We start from the raw sequence: 8,708 nt of genomic DNA on the forward strand, positions 1-8,708 counted from the left end.
CAGCTTACGTGCTCGTACCTCTACGTTAGTGTGAAAGTGTACTCATCAACATAACACGGCAATAAATATTTTGTTGATAGAATTCCTTCAGTATAGTTCAGTACATACATTAGAGAAGTTGTTTTCCTATAATTATGATGAATAACATATTCGAGGTAAGCGCAGAAGAAAAGATAAATGGCCTTTGACTTCCAGAATTAAAATGTTCTCTCAACTTTCATTTCCCTCAAATATACAGTGTTTTTTTTCATTAATCATAACACTGGTTGTTGCAAAAAACTTCTATATTTTAATATTGAGGATGCACGTTACAAATAACTGGCTAGTGAGGATCAGATTTCATAAAGATTATTATTTTATGTACAGAAGAGGCCATTCAGTCCATTTGTCCATGTGTTTTAAAATCCAGCTGTTAGGTTGCTCTTAGTTCCCAGTTCTTGGTCTGTAGCTTTGTAGAAGTATTTTTACTTTCCGAGGTTAAGCAAGTTTCTGATCAAGCATGCAAAAAGAAAAGCTATGTTCACTAATGAGTCAATAACTAGAAGTTAACAATCCCCATGACTGGACGGGATTTATTGCAGACTGCTAAAGGAGGCAGGGGAAGAGGTAGCTGGGGCTCTGATTGGGAATTTTAAACCTGTGCTCGACACAAGTGCGGTACCAGACGACTGGAGAACAGCGAACATCGTCCTCCTTTTCAATAAAGGCAATGTGGGAATGTCTGGTAACTTCCGAAACCTGCCGTAAATCATTATCAAAACATGGGGGGGACACAATTTCTTGTTTGCCCTGCGCATGCGCACGCGAACGCGCACACACACACACACGCGCGAGGCTTCGGAGGCTTCGGCCGTGGGCCCTGTGGATTTTAAGATCGGGAGCTGACCTGGTTGGTGACCGACTCCGAACTCCAGCAACAGCGGCTTCATCCACCCTGAATCGGCCCATTTGCGGGGCCTTTCATTGCCCAGAGCGCCTTAAAATTGGCCACGGGATCTTCCATCGCCCGGCGGGGTCTTCAACATGGGGAGCCTCGATCTCCTCGACCACCTCGACGCAGTAGTTTAACTGCCTGACCGCCAGGCGATGGAAGTTCCCGTGGCTGATTTTAAGCCACGCCGGGCAATGAAAGGCCCTGCAAACGGGCTGATTCTGCCCTTAGAAAGCGTCTGATACCCGTTTGAATCTTTTAAAAGCTACAATGTGATGAATAACATTTAATAAATAAAACTGAAGCAAATAAAGGCAAACAGAAGAACCAACCTTGACGGGAGAGAGAGAGATGGGAAAAAAAAACTAAATAATGTGAGTGACCGTGAATGTCTTATCTGAAAGCCAGCCAGGTAACCCATTCGACTGGAGCCCTTAATGACCTGACCCGTTTAAATCCAATATCCGCTTAAATCTTTCCCATCCACCAATACAGCCAATTAGTTCAAATGGTAATTGTACCCGCATCAGACAGTTTTAAGAAATTCTCCGTGAATACCTTCAGTAACACTTGAAGGTCAAAACACAATTGGTGACACATCGTGTTAATACGATGTTAATAAAGACATTTAACAAGCGCTCAACAGTGACACCCCCACTGTTTCGTGGAAAGTGGAGATTTTAATAGAATTTTTTCCCACCAAATTTCAAAATCCCCACCTCTCAAAACATGGGAGGGACGTGTCGCCCCCCCCCCAGGATTTCCGCCCATGCTACAGACCATCGGGAGGGTAGGCAGCATGGATGGCATTGACTGAGGGACCAAATGAAATCACTTTGAATGAATTCTCTGAATTAATTCCCTTTGTGTAGAAGCACTCCCACAACCCACCTTGCACTTCAGTGATAGCATCATGTTGTAGAAGACTTTGATGCAGGTAAATGTGGGGCTGGAAGGCCAAGTCTCACCTCAACCACTTTACGAAGGCAGACGCTATATTGGTTTTGAAGGCATGCATGGTCTGATGTGTATAAAGTTTTGTACAGGCCGATAACATTCATTACTGTGGTAGATGACATTATCTCCATGGCCGAGGCACCAGTGCCATTGTTTCAGGTGACTCTTTCAATTTCTCTGCGGTGTGATTGAAAGGTTTGTCAAATATCTGCTGATTCTCCTCTTCACCAATGACACTGAGTTGCAGCACCAGTATCCAGATGAATAGACACAAAATGCTGGAGTAACTCAGCGGGATAGGCAGCATCTCTGGAAAGAAGGAATGGGTGATGTGACTATCTTCAGTGTAAACCAGCATCTGCAGTTGCTTCCCACACATCCAGATAGATAGAGCATGACAACAGTGGTGTCCTCTGACATGTAAACCCCATCACTGTCTCTGCTTCTTACCCACCCCCTGCTCTCACATGAGGTACCAGTGAGAGCATAGTGAGAACACAGTGAGTTCCTTCCTCCACATCTTCATGTGTAGGAAGGAACTGCAGATGCTGGTTTAAACCAAAGATAGACACAAAAAGCTGGAGTAACTCGGCGGGTCGGGCAGCATCTCTGGAGAAAAGGAATAGGTGATGTTTCGAGTTGAGACCCTTCCTCTGGCACTCAGTCTGAAGAAGGGTCTCGACACGAAACTCACCTATTCTTTATAACCATCCTCTTGATGGGTTGATCAAAGATATCTACTGCTGCAGGGTCTGGGGGAGTCCTATGATGGGACTTATTCAGAGGAGTAGTGGTTCTCAGAGGAACTGCTATCTGCATCCTGCGTCAACAAGTATTGCACACATGACCCCCCTGCATGAAATAAATGTCCTGACAAGATAAGAATGTTGCAAGTTATCATGACGTTGATCAGATTTCACTTGTTGTTGGAACCATTTAAAAATAACTCGGAGGAATAAAATATGCCATCAGGGAACATTTCCTTAACAGTGGAAAATTACACATGTCATTCTCCTATGTAAGAGATTGTGTACCCAGCGGTTATGGACCAGTTAGCTTAATGTATGTTGTCAGGAAATGACTAGAGTCCATGAGAAAAAATAAAATGACTGAAGATCTTTCAAATTTTCAATTGGTCCGAGCAAACCAGCCTTTACTGGGAAAGAAAAGATCATGCCTGTCAAACGTTAATATTTGAAGAAGAGATTAAGTAATCACTGGAAATTGAATATGGATAATATTTATATGAAATTCCAGATGGTAAATGATAAAATCCCTCATGAAAGCTGCAGAATAGAGGTGGTGATCCTTTGGGATCATCAGTTCCCAGTGTAGATATTCAATTATTAAAATTATTCAATTATTAAAAAATAATATTACATTACAATAAAACAAACCAGAACCCACCACCATAGTACAATACAAACAAATATGCTTAATAAACTCCAATACAACTATGTTACAATCCTTATTGAGGATGCATTCAACACCCTGCGGAGCCCAGCGGTCCAGGAACTCCCTCAGGGTGCCCGTGGACAGGGCGTATTCCCTTTCTAACCCCACCTGGGCACGGACGCCACCCCGGAAAAGGGGCAGGCAGCCGGCTCGGGTAAAGCCCTCCACCGCCTGGTGCCGTGACTCGTGGATGGCCAGCTTGGCCAGGCCCAGGAGCAACCCAACCAGGTCATCTTCAGTTACCCTCTCCCCTACGCACAGGGTGTCCAAAGATGAGGATGGTGGGTGAAAAATGCAGCCAGATGGCAAGGAGCAGCCCCGTGTAGATACTTATGGTACAGTTTCAGTTTAGTTTATTGTCACGTGTACCGAGGTACAGTGAAAAGCTTTTGTTGCGTGCTAACCAGTCAGCGGAAAGACAATACATGATTACAATCGGGCCATTCCCAGTGTACAGATACATGATAAGGGAATAACGTTTAGTGCAAGGTAAAGCCAGTAAGGTCCAATCAAAAATAGTCCGAGTGTCCCCGATGAGGTAGATAGTAGTTGAGTACTGCTCTCTGGTTGGGGTGGGATGGTTCAATTTCCTGATAACAGCTGGAGAGAAACGGTCCCTGAATCTGGAGGTGTGCGGTTTCACATATAGTTTCATATATCATTACATTTATAATTGTTGAGTAGTATATATGTGGCTTTGTAAATAATTTCCCTCGAGTGATATGCATCACACTACGACAGTGAGTGTTGTGTAAGACCATCTAATAACGCAGTTGTTTAAACGTCATGAACAGAACCAATGACATTTCTGGGTTTTCAGACTCCATTGCCATCCACCCTTTGCCCACAGCCCAATAATGCCCACCCACCCTGCTGCACTCACATGGGGGCTGTACATCAATATCCATTTTAGTCTTTCTGATGTTTAGTTGAAGGAAATTTAATCTACAGAATTATTATGACGACAAAATATTAACACAGCATCATCAGCAATTGAATTATATGGTTGAGTTCAGATCGTGACAATCATTTAAGAAACCCTATGTGCTGAAATGTTAAAAACAGCAGGCTTGGTATTCTATGAAAATAAAGATTAAATTCAGTGACAGTTCAATGAAGGATGTTTTACCTTGTGACATAATAATAACCTTTCCCATGGTGAATGAGAACAGGGGTCGCATTTACTAAGGCACATTTACACTGTTACAAATTAAAAACCGTCAGTTCAAACAGAGCTCATAATCCCATAATCTTGTAATTCTGCACTGGTGTTTGTGAATTCAATTTAATTCACTCAGTAAATTAAAAGTAATGACAGAATTTGTAATCAGGAGTCTGCTTCTTTGCACATTTTTCTCATTCTCCATTTGTGCGATCATCTAAAATCATTAAGTAATAACACTGACATTAAACACAGGCTAACATATTTACTTAGTGATAGGTAGCTTATACTAACCAGAGCAAGCATTTTGCATTTAGCATATACAGAATATTACAAATAAATTTCAATTATATTTTACTATTTTAACATTTAATACTAAAGTGATTCAATTATCAAATATTAAAGGAATATGTGTAGGAAAAAAACTGCAGATGCTGGTTTTAATCGAAGGTAGACACAAAATGCTGGAGTAACTCAGCGGGACAGGCAGCATCTCTGGAGAGAAGGAATGGGTGATGTTTCGGGTCGAGAACCTTCTTCAGACTCAACTATATTTCAGCGCAATACAAAGCCCTAAAATGTAACAAATTAAATGTTTGTAATTTTACTCATGTTTGCGTGTTATTCATCATGGATCGATATCTTCAGTTCCTGTTTGTTTTGTGGTCTTTATATCTGAAACCTAATACCAACTTAAGTTATATCGGTCCTTACCATAACATAAACATCCAACTCGCACCTAAAATTTCTGCAGTCATACATTTGCAATTAAATCACCAATCCTTGATTATTTTTGCTCATGGCTGTTGCTGTAAATCATTTTATAATTTCATGCAAATTAACTTATGCAGGTTATCAATGTTATGTGATAAATGTATTTCAATTTAAAATAGGCAATTTGTAACTATGTAAGAAACCCTGGGGAGAGGGAATGGGTGACGTTTCAGGTCGAGACCCTTCTTCAGACTATGTCAGGGGAGTGGGCGGTACATAGATAAAATGTAGTTGGAGACAGTAAGACTGGTCGGAGAACTGGGAAGGGGGAGGGGAACTGGAAAGCAAGGGCTATTTGAAGTTAGAGAAGTCAATGTTCATACCGCTGGGGTGTAAGCTGCTCAAGTGAAATATGAGGTACTGTTCCTCCAATTTGTGCTGGGCCTCAATCCGACAATGGAGGAGATCCAGGATAGAAAGGTCAGTGTGGGAATTGGAGGGGGAGTTAAAATTTTTAGCAACCGGGAGATCAGGTAGATTTAGACTGACTGAGCGGAGGTGTTCAGAAAAACGATAGCTGAGCCTGCGTTTGGTCTCGCTGATATATAGGAGTCCACACTGGAACAGCGGATACAGTAGATGAGGTTGGAGGAGGTGCAAGTGAACCTCTGCCTCACCTGATAAGACTGTAGGGGTCCCTGGACAGAGTCGAGGGTGAAGGTATACGGACAGGGTGTTGCATCTCCTGCGATTGCAAGGGAAAGTACCCGGGGAGGGGGTGGTTTGGGTGGGAAGGGATGAGTTGACCAAGGAGTTGCGGAGGGAACGGTCTCTGCAGAAAGCGGAATGGACTGGAGATGGGAAGATGTGGCTCGTGGTGGGATCCCGTTGGAACTGGTGAAAATGTCGGAGGATTATGTTCTGTTAGCGACGGCTGATGGGGCTTGCTGGCCAACTCATCCATTCCCACCCAAACCAACCCTCCCCAGGTACTTTCCCCTGCAACACTGCATGTCGGAAGAAGGGTCTCAACCCAAAACGTCACCCATTCCTTCTCTCCAGAGATGCTGCCTGTCCTGCTGAGTTACTCTAGCATTTTATGTCTATCTTCGATTTAAACAAGCATCTGCAGTTCTTTTCTACATGTGTAAGAAACCCAATGTGCTGGGAGAGAAAGCAGCCACGAATAACAGTAGTAGCTAGACCCTGCCCTCTTCTCCAAAGAGAGGGTTATGATTCTCCATAACGATTAATGGAAGGGATATTGCCAGTGGGAGATTGTTTGAATTGGAGTGTGGCATTGTAATTGTGCATGAACATGAGGTACTGGAGTACTGTATAACAGATCAGGACATTTAGACACTGTAAAGAGTATAAGATAAAGTAAATGACTGCAATAAAACTGAAACAAATAATCGGTAGAGTTGCTGCCTTACAGTGCTTGCAGCGCTGGAGACCCGGGTTTGATCCCGACTACGGGTGCTGTCTGTACGGAGTTTGTTACATTCACCCCTTAAGCGTGTGGGTTTTCTCCAAAATCTTCGGTTTCCTCCCACACCCCAAAGACGTACAGGTTTGTAGGTAAATTGGCTTGGAATAAGTGTAAATGATCCCTAGTGAGTGTAGGTGTTGATGTGCGGGGATCACTGGTCGGTGCAGATTCAGTGGGCCGAAGGGCCTGTTTCCGTGGTGTATCTCTATCCTAAAAATAGGTTTCCACATGTCATGGTGGGTGGATTCACAGGGCACCATAGCCAGGAAAGCAGAACATGCCCAAATCAGGCCACCTTGCTCAAGCAGCAGACGATATACAGTACGTGTCTAATGGGCTGGGACCAACAGGCCCTTCCTTTGCCCTTTGCCCAACATTGCCCTTCCTGACTGCCTTGCATGCTGCCTGTGCACTATTAGTGTCAAGTTTCCAAAACACCTCATCAGTCCTGGGAAGACTGGAAGTAGGTCAGCCAGCAGGAAACAACGTTGAGATGAAAGCTTGGTAAATGGAAGCTGCTATTCTTCACAGTGGAGCTTGGTAAATGGAAGCTGCTATTCTTCACAGCTCCACGGTTTAGTGGGTAGACAAATACAACTAACTCTCAGATCAAAGGAGCACTGGTTTGGCTGCATATTGGATTTAAACATGAGGGAATGTTGATAGTAACATTCCTAGTATCTGGATCTTAAGTATTCCTCAGGCACCATAATTAGAAACTCTTAGAGTATGACGACTTCTGCAGATGAGGGTCTTGGATTTCTAAATAGGAGCCTTTAAAAGAATTGGAATATCGTAAAACAGATGATTTTCCATAACCATCAGAAAAATAGATAAATGAAAGATCGTGGCGTTGCAAACTTTTAATGTTTGCCATGTGCACTATTTCTCAGTAGATAGACACAAAATGCTGGGGTAACTCAGCGGGTCAGACAGCATCCCTAGAGAAAAGGAACAGGTGACGTTTCAGGTCGAGACCCTTCTTCGTTTTTATTTTAATTTTATTTTATATAGATTTATGGTAATCTGATTTCTTCTCTGTAAAGCACTTTGGCTTCAACGTGATTTGATTTAAAAGTGCTATATAAATAAAAATTACTTACTTACTTCTTCGGACTCTTTTTCGCAGTATTTGAACAAGGTGATGTGCCAGTGTCCACAACATGGGAGGGGAAAGCCATTGACAGCAGCATAACATTATGGATACCTGAGAGAACTCTGGTGTGTGCCATTGAGTTTGGAGGCTTCACTTCTATCGCATCTCATTCCTACTGCCAGCTGAAAGGAGAAAAATTGCAAATATTGTAAATCTGAAAGAAAAAATGTTAAATACAGAAAACGTTCAGTCTGTCCGGCAGCAGCTATGGAAAGAGACACAGAGGTAATGTTTCAGATCAGCAACCTGTCAGTTCTGATAAAGCAATCTTAGCTTTAAATGTTAACTCTCTTTCTCCCTCCGCAAATGCTGCCTTGGCTTGCTGAACGGCCCTCATGTTTTCTGTATTTATTTCTTATCATTTGTGGGGTGCAGATTCACAATCACCATCCAGGTGCACCATGAGGCATAACATTATGGACATCCTCCCATTTCTCATCCATTCTAGGCAGGTGTTGAAAATCGACTAAAATCTATTGATTAAAATATACAAAAATGTTATGAATTCAGTAAAGAATCCATTCAGAGGCAGATATCATTCTACTCACTCATGGAACAATTCCATTCCTTCAATTCATGGACAATATAGCTGATTGAAATAATTCTATATAATAGAAGTACTGATGCCCCATTTAGACTGAAAGGTTCAAAGCTAATATTCAGTTCTTTCCTTCATTATATGAAATGAAATAATATCTCAGTGGAATCGATAAATGCAATCTCTGTCGGGTGAGTGCTTTATCTGGCTAAATGTTCAATTCAATCTCATTCAGTATTACTGCCTCCTGCTAAAGTTTTTAATGTAATAAAAGGCATCATAGATAGCAGAAGGTTGTCTTAT

The sequence above is a fragment of the Amblyraja radiata genome, chromosome 6, assembly GCF_010909765.2.
Source record: "Amblyraja radiata isolate CabotCenter1 chromosome 6, sAmbRad1.1.pri, whole genome shotgun sequence".
Taxonomy (NCBI): Eukaryota; Metazoa; Chordata; class Chondrichthyes; order Rajiformes; family Rajidae; genus Amblyraja; species Amblyraja radiata.